The sequence below is a fragment of the Macrotis lagotis genome, chromosome 2 (assembly GCF_037893015.1).
Source record: "Macrotis lagotis isolate mMagLag1 chromosome 2, bilby.v1.9.chrom.fasta, whole genome shotgun sequence".
NCBI lineage: Eukaryota > Metazoa > Chordata > Mammalia > Peramelemorphia > Peramelidae > Macrotis > Macrotis lagotis.
In genome coordinates this window covers 122,882,006-122,898,322 of record NC_133659.1, presented here as the reverse complement: position 1 = coordinate 122,898,322, position 16,317 = coordinate 122,882,006, and the positions used below count along the sequence as shown (strand labels likewise).

General features: G+C 32.3%; 1 protein-coding gene across 5 annotated transcripts in view; it reads right to left on the bottom strand.

Moving 5' to 3' along the window:
- LYPLAL1 (lysophospholipase like 1) overlaps window positions 1-16,317 on the bottom strand; it is a 124,265-nt gene that overhangs the window by 65,525 nt on the left and 42,423 nt on the right. The window lies entirely within an intron of this gene.

The window sequence follows — 16,317 nt, the reverse complement described above, 5'->3', positions numbered from 1 at the left end:
TTAGGTTCTTCATACAAGTAGGGGAAAGAGTCATTAAGAAAAAATCTGTCTTTTTTTAATGTTTTGGGCAGGCACTATTTAATAAAATAGATATGGAAAAATATATAGCATTAGGAAAGTTACAGGCTGAGACTCTTTCCTGTGTTTTTAAAGTCATAACCATATGTAAGGTGTACTATCTAAAACTGCCAAGATACTCTCCTCTCTAGGGATAAAAATCTAAGAAGAGAAGTGCTATTCATTTCAAAGGTCAGTTAATTTTTGAACCTTTACTAAACCAGTATTCTAATGAGCCATTCATTTGTGGGTTGAGTAAATTTGGTTTCTTAGTCAAATTAGAACTATTTATTCACTTAATTTTCAACACTAAAATGAAAATGATGAGGTCACATATCATTAATGTTATAAAATTATAATAAAACCAGAATTTTTAATGGAATACAATTAAATCATAACTACTATTAAATCAAAAGAAAGAAAGGGAAATTAAGCCCAAAATTGGAAATGCTATCCCAATAAACTAAAATTAGGTCAAAAATTCAAGTTCCATTTTTTTCATTCTTCATGTCTATCTTGTTAAGCTGGTATGAGTAGCCAAAAGTTCCATCAACAAGCACTTATTCAGCACCTGGCAGATGTAAGCACTGGGGACACAAAAACCAAGCTCAAACTGTCTAGGTCCTCAAAGAGAAAGGCACTAGGGAATTTCTAGATTGTGATGACTTCATCTACATCCCCTGTAGGGATATCACATAATGATCACATGATTTTTGTTGGACAATTCTGAGTAAGTGTGATGAATCATATGAAGGAATTCTAAGACCAGTCTAAAAGCAGTGAGGTCAAGGAAAAAAAGAAAATCCTACTGACATCAAAACAAAAAATTCAAAACAAGATTCTTCATTAGAGCTAAATTACTTCAAGATTCTAATGCAAAACAGGAGGCATCATTTTTTCTCCTGAAATCCCCACCCTTCTAACCTTCCCTATTTCTAGCCAGGGTACCATCATCTTTCCATTTATACAGGTTCACAAATTAAATGTTCATTTCAACTATTGCCTCTAATTCCTTGACTTCCAAATTTCTTGCACTCATTTCTTTCTCTCCTTTCAATGGCCACTACCCTAGGTCAAGACTTCAATGCCTCTAACACTGACTTTTTTTGGTAAGGCGATGTAGGTTAAGTGACTTGTCCAAAGTCACACAGCTAGGTAATTATTAAGTGTCTGAGGTCAATTTAGAACTCAGGTCCTCCTGACTCCAGGGCCAGTGCTCTATTCACTGGCCCACCTAGGTGTCCCTTAACATTGACTTTTAATATTGTTCTTCTTCCCTCCATTGTGTACAGTGACCAAATGAAATTGCTAAAGCTCAGATTTGACCATGATATCCCTCTGCTTAAGAAGATCCAGTAATCCCTCTTATCTCTGGGACAAAACATGATTTTGTTTTTTTTTTTTAAAAAAACACTTGTTTTACTTTTTAAATCCAGCATAAAAATAAATTAAAATCCTTCATAAGAGTTAGCTCCAGCTAACTCTTCCTGAAGGTTTCCACTTAACTTTGTGGGAACAAAATGATCTACCTGCCTTCTCCAGCCACTAGGTCGTTGCATAAATTTTCATGCTTTCCTCCTCAATTCACCTCTTTGGAAACTCTACCTGATTTCAAAGTTCAATTCAATCTCCATGAAATGGCCTTTCTTGATTCTCCCAAATATTATTGCCCTCCTCCTGTTATTCTATTTTCTTATCTGTTTGCCTCCTGAAATCCTTGAGGACACAGAATGTTTTTGTTTTTATCCCCCTTCTCTATCTACAGGATGTAGCAAAGTATCTAACATATAGTAAATAGCTAGATGCTTGCTCTGTCAATGGATAAAAGCTATATTTTTAATATAAAATTGGGCAAAATTTAGTGTACTAGTAAATATATTGATAAATTGGAAGATTTGGGGAATTTATGATTTTGGTATAAAAATAAACCTAAATTAATATTCAGATGGTATTTTCTTCCATAAGTGTAATTATTTTGATTTTTTATGAAGAGTAAAGAAAATTTGAATTCATAGTTAATAGATCTGGATTACAAACACAGATCTATATTTTGATTTTTTTAAAAGTTGGAATATTGTAGAAGAAAGGAATCTGCAATAGAAACAAAAAAATTCCCTAGAAATTATAGCTTAATAAAATAATCAAAAGTAAGATACAAAATGGACATTTAGACTTAATTTAAAAAATGAAAAAGAACATTAAATATACCCTTTATAAACTACAATGAATATCAACTTTATCCAATGAAGGAAATATGAAAAAGTCTTAAAAAATTTAAGTAGATTGGCAAATAAATCACAGAACTAGTAATAATTAAAGAGAAAGATCATTTTCCCTTTCAAGATACTCACCAAACCAGTTTATGCTGTTCTAACTCAAGCCCACCTCCTCTAGCTCAGAAAGGAAATGTTCCTGTCTGTTGTTTGCAGGAATTCCCTAGATATTTAGGCTTTGCTTTGGATGAGACATGACATACCCTAAAATCTTTTAAGTGAATAAGTGATAAGGAATGAATACTGAGCAAATTTTAAGTTACCATTATTCTGATTGGGGGTATTCAATGAGATATTCTTCAAATTCCATAATTATCAGGAAAAGCAAATCAGGAGAACTTCAAGATATCACTTTACATCCACTAGAATGGACCAAAAAAAGGGGAATGGCATAAAATCCATTGTTTGCACGGCTATTGGAAAACAACCATTCTTTTATTCATTGTTCATAGGATTGCACTCTGGTTTAAAATTTTTTGGAAGGCAAAACACAATATAAGTTGCAAAACTGATGATTCCTTTTGACTCGGGTTCAGTCTGTATCACCAAGTGCCACTTGACATTACAAAATGGAAAACCTGGAGGCATCTCAAACTCATCATGTCTAGAAATGAACTCATTTGTCTTTCCATCCAAACTTACTCTTCTTCTAAGCTATTTCAATTGCAGGTCACAAGATTCTTTTAGTTTTTCAGGTCTTAAACCTCAAAATTACTTATTTCTCATTCTACGATCCTTTTATATATTCAATCAGCTGCCAAATCTTGCCATTTTGATCTCACAACATCCACTGAATCCAATTTTTACACTACTCACATAGCTACCATATCATTTAGGCTTGCACTGTCTCTTAGATTATTGCAGTCTCCAGACTGGTTTCTCTGCTGCAAATCTCTTTCCATTTTATTCAAAAATTTTCCTTAAAAAGTTTGACCAAATTACTCTCTTATTCAAGCAACTCCAGTAGTTTTCCACTGACTCTTTGTAGCTTTTAAAGTCCTACATAATCCAGTCTATTGTCTATACTTGTAATGCATTCCTTGCTAGAATGCCACTCAAAGAATTTCTCTTTTCCTTAAAGATAGAGCTTAAGCATCCCCTTCTACAAGAAACTTATTCTAATTTCCTCAAATATTTATACATCTTTACTCCTAAACAACCTTTTAATCTAGTATGCAATCATTTGCAGTTATACTCTTCTATTTTTCCTATTTATTTTATTAATTTATATTTATTCTACTTATTATAAATGTATGTGTCTCATTGAGAAGTATTACAGTATTTTTTGTATTCCCAATACCTAATCTAATGTCTGGTAAATAGTAAACATTTAATATATTAGAATTATGTAATGGAATATAATAATGGCATTACATGAAGTTTACAAGGAAATATGGAATGACCAAAGAGATGTGTTACAAATGCCTACCCCTTTCAAATTATTTTCATCAGTTCTATTTGAGAAAAGGCTTTGGAGTGGGTGGAGGGTGTCCATAGTACCTGGGACATATAAATCAGGGCTAGTGGTGGGAAAAGTGAGCCTGAGAGAATATGTGGCTTGCCTAATGTCACATGGTCTGTAGCAGAGCTAGAATTGGAACCCAAGTTCTGTCACTTCAAATCTAAAGCTCTGCTGCTCCTACTTAAAAAAAAAAATATACTGAAAAAAATTGAGAACTGTAACATAACTACATTTACTGATTTTTGAACATTTGCTTCTATTCAATTAGATTTTATTTTTTAATCCACTGCTTTCTTTAGTTTCATCATTTTTGTTGTCATAATCTGATTAAGAAAACTTAGTCACAATCAGATTTTTACACAAATCACAATTCAGAAAAGAGAAAACATATGGCTGATAAGGTATACTTTACTTCTAGTACACTTAACTCTTCAGTTCCTCAATGGATTCATAGTATCATAGATCTAGAACTAGAAAGAGCCTCAAAGATCATCTAAACTGAGGCCCAAGGAAGAAAGTGAATGTTCCATGGTAACACAGTACTATAATATGTCAGAGACAGGATTTGAACACAAGTCCTCTGACTCCAAGGCTAGTGATCTTTCTAAGCTACCACACTATCTAGTCTGGCTCTAAAAATATTCTTAATAAATTTAAAACTTATCTTAAATATGCATGGTTGACACCTAGTGGTCAAATTGAGTAATTGCAAATTTAAATATTGTGATGGGGGAATAGTGTGAGTGTTTTTGGAGGGATGGTTGTGATGATAGGGGAAATGATGCATCTTTAATAATTCTGCTTGCTATCAGCACTCTGAAAGAGTACACTGTGATACAAATTAGAAAGCATTAACTATCTCTCAAAGCTTTATTTTTTTTGGCTTATTTATGTTTATTGATGCTTCTCTGTTGATGAACAAGCATCATCAACAATTCCTTTACAAAGTAGATTCTCCAAGCAAAATTTCAACAAACAAAAATTACATTTATTACAAAATTAATTATAATTACATTAATTATAAATTTACAAAAAGTAAGATCTGTCCTTTGATTTTGGCAGGACCAAAATTATTGGACTGGTGCCCCTCTGCATAAATATCTTCCATAGATTTTTGGATATTGTTCAACAATGTCTTATACTTATTCCAATATTTTAAATGCTGTTCTTCTTATTGCAGATATTGTCCTTGAGTTCTGCCTTCTTCACTATACATCCCCTTCATTCAAGTCTTCCCTTGTTTCTATGCATTTTCCATATTTATCATTCCTTATTGCATAATATTCCATTACATTCACATATCTATGTGTTCATTCATTCTCTAAATGATGGGCACTTATTTCATTCTCAACTCTTTGCCATCACAAATAATGTGGCTATGAAAAGTTTAGTGGATGAATCATTTCTTGCTCAAGTTATAATCCAAATATAGGACAAAAAGGCACGTAATTTTATCTTACATAATTCAAAATTGTTTTTCATGATAACTGAATTAATTCGGTCCCACTGGCATTTTTCTGCAAGCCTGTAATTCTAAGTACTCTTTTCCTGATTCCAAGTACAGAGCATCTATTATTTGTGCTGCTCCTTACAACATGTAAACATTATTTTGACTTTGCTAGCCTATGTTAAAGTTCTTTTTTTTATTCAATTTGCATTTCAAAGGACTGTATATTTCTGGTTTTCTTAGGAGAAGTGAGTGAAAATTTATATTGTTTAAACTGTATCTTTTTAACATAGGAATATATTTGGTTGTGCATACTATATTATCCTGTAGTGCAAACTATTTTCCTTTACTTTTTATGACTCTTTCTTTCATATTACACCTGAATAGTATAAATTTCTGTTCCTTCACATATGAACTGCTTTCATTTGGTCTCTTATAAGTTCTTTCTTTGATACTGAAATTCCTGAAGATGGTGAAATTTAAGGATAATGATAATCTAGACTAGTATTTATACAGTACTTTGAGGTTTATAAAGTTTGATACATATACTCAAATGACTAACTAATGGTGTCTTATAGAAGCTATTAATGTGTACTCTCTATTTCCAATATTTCTCGGCAAATTTCTTCCTGAAATAGCATATTCAAAATGATCCTCTATGTTAGTCTTAACAACACCATCATTAAGATCAGATATTTTTATTTGCAAAGACTTATAGCACATTTCCAACTTTAATGACTTTGGCTTAAATGTATTGTTTTACCTCTGCATTTTTAAGTTCCATCTAGCTACTGTATAGAAGAGAATCCATTAAAATTTCAAAAATGGGCTCCATGTCTGCATCAGTCCCTCACAGAGCTAGTCAAAGTTCAGAGCAACCTATCTTCCCAAAGCTGCTGTGGAGTCCAGATGAGGCCAAGTGCCTAGTCCACAGGAGGCACTTTATGAATGCTTCTGATTTTCCTCCCTATATAGCAGCTGTTTTCCAAATACTATTCTTTTTTTAAAAATATTTTTACAATATTGCTGTAACTATATAATGTTCTCCTGGTTGTGCTCCTTAACTTAATATCAATGATTCTACGTTTTCTCAAGTTTTTTTCCCAAACAATTCTGCATATTTATTATTTTTATAGCATTGATTATTCAATTAATTCCCAATTAATAGGTATTCCCTCAATTACAATTCTTTACCACCAAAAAATGAGCTACTCTAAATATTTTTGTATAATTAGTTTCTTTCTCATTGATCTTTTTGGGATTTAGACCTAGCACCTGGTTTTATAGCCCATATTGCTTTCTAGACTGGTTGGATCCATTCACACCTCTATCAACAGAGAACTGATATTCCAATTTTTCAACATACATTCCATTCTATTCCCCTTCCCCAGTCCTAGGTTTTTTGTTTTTTTCTTCTAATCTTGGTGACATTGGTTTTGTTTGTGCAAAACTTTTTTTTAATTTAATGTAAACAAACCTGTCCATTTTACATACAATTCTTCCATTATCCACAGATCTGACAGTAAATATTCCATGTTTCCCTAATTTGATTATATTACATTTTATGTCTAAATCATGTACCCATTTTGTTCTGATCTTCACATAAGGTATAAATTATTGGTCGAAACCTGGCTTCTGTAAAGCAACTTTCCCAGATTTTTTTTTCAAATAGTGAATTCTTCTCCTGAAAATTGGATCTACAGAATTATCCAATATTATATTACTATGGTCATTTACTACTATTTATTGTGTGCCTAATCTATTCCACTGGTCCACCACCCTATTTCTTAGTCAGTTCAAGATTGTTTTGATGAATAAAACTTTGTAATACAGTCTGAGATCTGATACTGCTAGGTCATCATCCTTCACATTTTTTTTATTGATTCCTTTGATATTCCTAATCTTTGGTTCTGTCTGATAAATTCTGTTGCTATTTTTTCTAGTTCTATAAAAAAATTCTTTGGTAATTTAACTGGTAGGCAGTGAATTAATAAATTAACAGGTAAAATGATCTTTTATTATACTGGCTTGGTTCTAACCAATCATCAATTAATATTTCTCCAGTTATTTAGATCTTTATTTTTATAAAACAAAAACGTTTGGGATTGTGTTCATATGGTTCCTAGATTTGTCTTGAAAGGAAGTATTTATCTTATTTACATTATTTTTAATGGAATTTTTCTTTCTCTTTCTGCTGGACTTTGTAACAAAAAAGATACTTATGATTTATTTTATAACCTGCAATGATGAAGTTATTATTTCAACTAATTTTTCAATTGATTCTCCAGGATTCTCTAAGTAAGCCATCATATCATCTGCAGTGATACTTTTGTTTCCAACATTGCCTATTCTAATCCTTCATGCTCTTGTTATAGCTATTTTGCCATAATTAGAATTTCCAGTACAATATTGCATAATAGTGGTGATAATGGGTATTTTTCCTTCACCTCTGGTCAAACTAAGAAGGTTTTGAGATTATCCCTATGAAAAATAAACACTTGCTGATAGTTTTAGATAGATAATATTTATCATTTTAAAGAATACACCATTTATTTCTATGCATTTTATTATTTTCAATAGGAATGAGTTATATTTTGTCAAAATCTTTTTCTAAATCTATTGAGATAATCATAAGATTACTGCTGTTCTTGATCTTGTCATGGTCAATTAGGCTGGGTTTTCCTAATAAGGAAACAGTCCTGAATTGCTGGGTGTAGGTCCCATCTGTTCATAATATATAATATTTGTGAAAAGTTGCTATAATCTCCTTGCTAACAACTGATTTAAAATTTTTCTATCAATAGTCATTAGGGAAATCAGTCTAAAGCTTTTTCTTTGTTTTTGCTCTCCCTGTTTTAGATATATGAATTTATATATCTCAGAAAATGAGTTTGGTAAAACTCTCTTTGATATTTGTCCACAAAAATTTATACAGTATTGGAATTAATTATTTTTCAAATGTTTGGTAGAATTCAGTTGTGAATCCATCTAGTTCTAGGGATTTTTTTTCCTTAGGAAGCTCACTGAAGATTTGTTCAATTTCTTTTTCTAAGACTACATTATTTAAATATTCTATTTCTTCTGTTAATCTGGACAATTTATATTGTAAATATTCATCCATTTCACTTAGATTATCAGTTTTATTGGAATTACTAATCATTGTTTTAATTTCATTGTCACTGATCAACTTTTTTTATTTTTGTTATAGTAATTTGGCTTTCTTCTTTAAAGTCATATTATTTATCTATTTTACAAATTTTTCCATAAAATCAGCTCATGGTTTTTTATTTATTAGTTTAATGATTTTCTAAATGTCAATTTCAAGCATCTAAAATCCAGGTCAGTTGCATTTCCAATGAGATATTTATTTATGTATGTATACATTTATTGATTGATTGATTGATTGATTGATTTAGGTTTTTGCAAGGCAAATGGGGTTAAGTGGCTTGCCCAAGGCCACATAGGTAGGCAATTATTAAGTGTCTGAGACCGGATTTGAAACTCAGGTACTTCTGACTCCAGGGCCCGCGCTTTATCCACTAAGCAACCTAGCTGTCCTCCAATCAGATATTTAACATTTTCTTCTATTTTTTTTTATTCTTTTGACTTTGTTTTATTGATTCTTTATATCTCATGGATTCATCAACTTCTACTTGTCCAATTATAATTTTTAAGACATTATTTTGGCCAATCCTACTTTTTAAGCTCTTTTCTTTAGTGAAATGTTTTATCTCCTTTTCCTTCTGGTCACAACTGTTTTTTAAGGAGTTCTTCTCTTCAGCAGATTTTTTTTTTTCAAGGCAAATGGGGTTAAGTGGCTTGCCCAAGGCCACACACCTAGGTAATTGTTAAGTGTCTGAGACCGGATTTGAACCCAGGTACTCCTGACTCCAAGGCCGGTGCTTTATCCACTACACCACCTAGCCGCCCCCTGTTCAGTGGATTTTGTCTCTTTTTACCATTTGGCCAATTTGATTTTTAAAAAGGTATTATTTTCCTCAGGTTTTTTTTTGTCTCTTTTAATCAGATCGTTGATTCTCTTCATAATTTTCCTGAATTGCTCTCATTTCTTTCCCCAGCTTTTCTTCTTCCCTTATTTGACTGAAATTGATTGAAATTTTTGAGGTTTTTCTTTTGAGTTCTTTTAGGAATTCTTAAAGATGCATATAATTCATATTTTTCTTTGAGGCTTTGCTTGTAGGAAGCTGTTAGGATATTATTATCTTCTTACAAAATTGTGTCTGGAACTTCCCTGTCCCCATAATAACTCTTAATGGTCAGATTCCTTTTCTGTTGTTTTCTAACCTATTTCTTGACTTTTAACCTTATTTAAAGTTGGGCTAAGATTCTGAGAAGGAGGAAACACTATCCCAAGCTTCAGTTTTTTTTAATTGCTATTTTCAAGCTAATTCTAGGGGTCAGGAATTTTTCAGTGTTTCCAAGTTTGTGTGATCTCTAAGGAGAGGTAAAGTTACTGTTCTCCTGGTCTTTGCTCCAGTTTATACCAAGACCTTGTAAAGCTTGCTTCTGGCTGCTGAAGTGCAATGGTATTATCCTGATGAGATAGTTCTTTTTTGCCAACCTCCTAAGTTGTTTTGGGTTGGAAAATTGTTTCCCTGTGACATTTTGTTGACTTTTCTGCTCCAGAATTTAATTTGAAGGATTATTTTAATGTTGTTTAGAGGAGTTCTGGTGTTCCTACCCTGCCATCATAGTCCCACTCTTCAAGAAATTTATTTTCAAAAATTGAAAAAAATTTACCAAATAATTTCTATGAGATAAATGCAGTACTAGTAGCTAAAGTAGCAAATTAAAGGAATGACCTTTATAAAACTGAATATCAATTCAAAAATTTTAAGTTAAATCTTGGCAAAAAGAAAGCAACATATCCAAAAAAACTTTACTTTGTTAAAGGACATATTAAGGCTGGAGAAATTGTTCACATTAGGAAAATTATAACAAATTCCACACACACCTATATATACACATACATGTGCAAATTCACATACACATACAAATACATACATACAAATATGGAGGGAGAGAAGAACAATGGAGTTTGAGATACAGTCTGCAAATATGAGACTAACTACAAATGAAGCAATATGAGTGTTCTATAAAAGAGGTGATAGAAACATTCTTAGAAAGAAAACCAGACCTAAAGGATATTTGCTTCTCAAATACCACAGACAACAGAAATACTAGAAGAATAAAGTAATGTAGCAACCAAAGACAACAACAGCAAAACAAAAAGAGTTCATTGAGGAAATGTATGAGACAAGAATGAAAGCAGAAATCAAATAAAAATGATAGTAGAGAAAAAGGCCTGTAACATTCTGAACTAAATCTGACAACACCGTGTCTACAGTTGAATTGAATGTTTGTTGTTTGGGTTTTGGTGGGATTAAATTATGGAATGGCAGTTAGATGGTACAGTGGAGAGAATGTTACTAGTCCTGGAGTCAGGAAGTCTCATCTTTCTGATCATCAAAGACAGTTTCAGAAACTTCCTAGCTGTATGACCTTGAGAAGTCAATTAACCCTGTTTACCTCATTTTCCTCATTTACAAAATCAGTATCTTTGTTAAGAAAATCCAAAAATGGTGTCACAAAGAGTCAGACACAACTGAAAATGACTGAACAACAACCAAATAATAAATCATAGAAGGAGAGGGAGCATAAAAGGGGAGAATGGAGGAAGATAGATGAGAACCTATGATGTATTCTATTTAAGTTAAAGGCTAACAATGAAGAGTAAAGTAACTCCAGTAGTCTCTCAGAAGTTCCCACATGAGAATGGGTGAGTGGACAAAGGAAGAGATTGAAAAAGGGGGACAAACAAGAGATCTTAAATAACTCAATCTCAGAAAAGGAAAAAGAATGAGCCTATAAATTAGGACTACCAAAGGAAGGGAAAAGAATTCCTGGTATTTACTGACATCTGCAGAATAATATTTTCAAACTTTTATAATTAGTACTGATATTACATGAATCATTCTCCAAAAATGAAAAAGTACTCAAAAGTACTCAAACAGAATCTTTTATGAAATGAATATAAAATTAATACCCAAACTAGGGAAAAATAAAACTAAAGACTAGTATCATTAATGAATATTAATTCAAAAATTCTAAGTAAGCAAGATAATTATATTAAAAAATAAATATTTAAAACTATATTATTATCTCAATAGAATAAAAAAAACTCTGAAAAACTGTAACACTACTATATGCTAAAAACCTGATAAAGTACAGGCACAGAGGGAACTTATTTTTGAATCATGAAAAAAATCCATCCAAAACCAAAAGCATATGTCATGGTAAATTGGGATATATTAGAACCTAATCCCATAAATATGATAATAAAGCAAAGATACCTACTCTTCCCACTATTATCTTTTTTTTTGTTTGTTTGTTTTGTTTTTAGGTTTTTGCAAAGCAGTGGGGTTAAGTGGCTTGCCCAAGACCATACAGCTAGGTAATTAATTAACTGCCTGAGGCCAGATTTGAACTCAGGTACTTCTGACTCCAGGGCAGGTGTTCTATCCACTTTACCTCCTAGCTGCCCCTTCCCACTATTATCTGATATAGTTTTGAAAAACAAAGATATAAAGAGATTAAAAATTGCCTCTATTTGCTGATATTTGAAAAATACTAGGGAATCAAGAAATACAATTATGACAATTACTAGCTTCAATAAAGTTCTAGGCTACAAAAGAAATACTCAAAAATCAACTACAGTTCTATATAATAAAAATTCTACATTAAAAATAACAATCTGAGACAATAAGAATATTTTGCATAATTGTTCTAAAAATTACAAATTAGTAATAGCTAATTATTACAAATAAATACAATTATAAATTATATCAATTACAAAGTGGTCCTTAAAGGAATTAACAAATTAAACAGTTGGAGCAGTATTTGGTGCCTTTGGTTGGGTCATACCAATAGGATAAAAATGACAATATTGCGACAATTAATGTATACTTTTAATGCTATACAAACTAATAACATAATCCATTGGAAAACTAAAGATTTATAATATCAAAGGAAATGAAACAGAGGTAGGCAGAGAGATTTAATCAAGAACAAGTCACTGTCAAATTATCCTCATCTTCTCTTTGTGTTGGAATTGGCAAATGAGTAGAATACCTTACATAGAATTTATATAAATTTTAGCAAAGTTTATTATAGTGTTTAATATTTTTACATATTTATTTCATTTATTTTGTTAAATATTTTATTTATTTGTTTTTCCAACTACATGCAATGATAGTTTTTAACCGATCACTTTTTTTGGTAAGGTTTTGAGTTTTATATTTTTCTCCTTCCCACCTCCACTCCCCCTAAGAGAAAGCAATTTGATATAGGTTCTACATGTATAACCATGCTAAAACATGGATCCACTAATATTATTTTGAAGATGAGAAGTTGAATTAATATAACTGGGTGAATTCAGAACTCAATGGATAGCCAAATTCTACAAGTAGTTAAAAATGGTACAGCAATGAGAAGGGTTTTCAGTGGAGTTTCTTACAGATCTTTGCTTAGCTCTGAGTTTTTTTTTTAACATTTTATTAATGACTTTGAAAAAAGAATGGATGACATGCTCAACAAATTTTTAAATCACTCAAAGAAAGGAAGGATAACTAATACATTAGCCAATAGTATCCAAAATGATCTAACAACTTCAGCACTGGACTGAATTGTGGAAGGATGAAATTTTACAGAGATTAATGTAAGGTCTCATTTTTAAGTACAAAAAACCAAATTCATGAATGCGAAATGGGTCAATGGTTTGTTTGAAAAAGTTCTTGTATATTTAATGAAATAGAAGCATAACCAAAATCAGAAATGTAATGTAGAAGCCAAAAGCTAATATAATCTTGAGGATTTACTGAAGGAATTAGAAATGTTTAGCCTGAAGAGAAAATTCAGGGAGCTATTATTTTCAATTTGAAGGATATTCAAATGTGGAAGAGGTCCTTTCCAACTTGAATTCTAGGATTTAGCAGGGAAAAGGACCTTAGAAGACCAATAATATCTAACTTAATCATTTTTATAGATAAGGAAACTAAAGAACAGAGAAGTTAGAAAAAATATTGAACAGCTAATAAGTTTCAGGGATGATATTTGAAGCCAGAGCTTCCTGATTCTGAGGCTGACAATTTATACACTATTCCCAAACAGGAGAACATGTACCCCTAGGGAATATGAGCTGCTAGTCAAGGAATCACGAGTATTTGATATTTATTGAAATATTTTACAAAAAATAATGTTCATAGAAAAAAAATGTTGATTGGAGAGAAAATAATGAGGAGGTACAAGAAGGATCAGCTAAGGAGGGATTTATTATAGTATATCTGAAAAATGTCAAAGAAAATTGAAATAATAATTATAACTGACTAAAACCAAAGGAATGAGGTTGGATATTTTCAATATTTTCATACTGAGCTTAGAAAAAATCAATAGCAGTGAGCTGATTTCAAATAAATTAAATGCCACTTTTCCATGGGGACATTTGGAGAGGCACATTCCATTTTTACTAAATGTGCTCATCAGCTTTACTTCTAAAAATAATAATAAAACCTCTAAGAATTAGAATTCTTAGTCCTTAATCAAATACAAATCAAAAACTAGAATAAAATTGTTGGTTGACAAGCAACAGAATCAAGAATCTTAGTAATTTATTTAACTTTATTCTGATAAAATTCAACATTTTTTTTTGATGGTGTAAGGAACTATTTTGTAAATGGGCATTTAGCTGAAAGAGACCGAAAAACTCCCCTATCTGATAGGGTGAGGACAGATTGAATATGTTAGAATCATACTAGAGAGAAAGGGGATATATGATAGATGACACAGTATCAGCATAAGACTCTTTTACTTTTATGACCTGTCATACCCAGGCTATAATAATTTTTTTAAAGCTAAGTATGAAAAAAAATCAATCTCTCTCTATTTTTTTTTTAGGTTTTTGCAAGGCAAATGGGGTTAAGTGGCTTGCCCAAGGCCACACAGCTAGGTAATTATTAAATGTCTGAGACCGGATTTGAACCCAGGTACTCCTGACTCCAAGGCCGGTGCTTTATCCACTATGCCACCTAGCCGCCCCCACTACGCCACCTAGCCACCCAATCAATCTATATTTTAAATCTTATGTCCATATGCTGACAAACTCTAGAATGCATTTTCGTTCAAATTTCATATTGAAAAGGGAGTATAAGAAGATTAAGAACCTCTGAACTACATAAAATTGCCCCATCCAAGAAAATCTATAAATTAAATTTTCTTTAAAGTAACAAAGAATGAAAAACAAAGTAGATGCCCACTGATAGGAGAATGTCTAAACAAAGTGTAGCACATGAATGCAATGCAATACTACTGCATCATAACTGTTATTCAAAAGAACATGAAAAGGTTTACATGAATGGATCCAAAGTGAAGTAGAATTGGAAAACAATAAGCAAGCAGCAGCAGCAAGAAACTCTTAGAAACAGAAGACACTCTATGCCAGGTAAATGGAACCACCACCAGGACTACCATCTATCTCCCTTAAAATCCTAATGAAGACAGCCAAGGATCCTGAATCTAAGAGCCCTTTGGGAACTATATCTCCTAAATTACCAGACCAGCTTCCAACACAGTCCCGTAGCCATCACTGAAAAAAGAAATCTCTGTGGAAAAGGGACTCTCCTTCCTCAACACCAGAGACAACTGCTGATTAACTGCCCCTAAAAGGCAGAAAGGCACAAGAGGCTTAGAATGACAACATAACATAGACCACTAGTAACTGCTTCTAGCCTAGCACTCATAGCCATCCTTGGGGTAAGCAGCTCCTATGGAAAGGGGGTGAGCTATCCCCACCAATTTCCACTCACAGGACAGGCAAGTCAGGCTAAATAAAGCAGCAAGGCCCCCTGAAGGAGAGACAGGAGACATCATATGTCATTCAAGTCACACCACCATCACTACCCCCTCAGACTCCAATAGAGAGCCCAGAAGCCTGCACCCAAGAGCCTCGGGAATAGCAATGCTTCCAGGCCAGTGCCCACAGTCATCATCCTGGTGAAGAAAATCCTATGAAAATATAGTCTAGCTTGTTCCTACAGAAGCTACTATATAGTCAAAACTCTTACCACCAAGATTGTCTCAATGAAATGGTTCAACATTAGAAACTGATAAGATTTTGTCAATGGAAATGATATCAATAAGAGATACTAAATCTGCTTTGCTGCTACATCCTAAAGACTATGGGACCTTTCTATCTAACTTATACTTGAAACCTTTTTCCCATTAGATTTTAAACTACTTTGGAGGAAGGACTATTTTACTTTTCTATTTATAATCCTCAGTGCTTAATGAATGCTTCATTCATTATTTATACATTCATTCAATATTCACAATAATTTCAAAAATGTAAATGGAAAGGACAACAATAAAATAATCAAATCCTAACACTGAAATGATGATTAACAAATTTAAATTCAAAGAAGAGAATGTGAGAATGAACCCCCATCCCTTCTCTGCAAATATGTAGGACTATGGGTATGAACACTATATATAATGTTGGATGTGGCTTGCTTCATAATGTCTTAATTAGCACACCAAAAAAAAAAACTTCTAGGGTAGCCTGCAGATGTGCTTGTGTGACTTTTTTTATATTATTATCTACTGCCAGGACTATGGTACTATAGGAAGATGTTAACTGAACCTAGGATCCATACATAATTGAAAGAATATGTACTAGGTGGAAATATCTAGGTAGAACTCTACCAGTGTGAAGTATTGTAGTTCAATTGCTCTGGTATCATGTGGCATACTATCAGAGGAACATTCTTGGAGTTTTATTAATATACTTCATTTGCATATTATATTGGTAATGGTACACAGTGGACAAGAGAATTTTGACCTCAAGTGAAGTGAATAGGGTGGTCTAGAAAACTGATATGAACTTGAAGTCCTTTGAGATTTAATGGGAAGAAAATTTGTGAAAGCAAAAGATACAATGTTTGAACAATTTAAGTCATTTTTGCAGTGGTGGGATTTTAGGGTACAAGGCAGAATGAACCATTTTG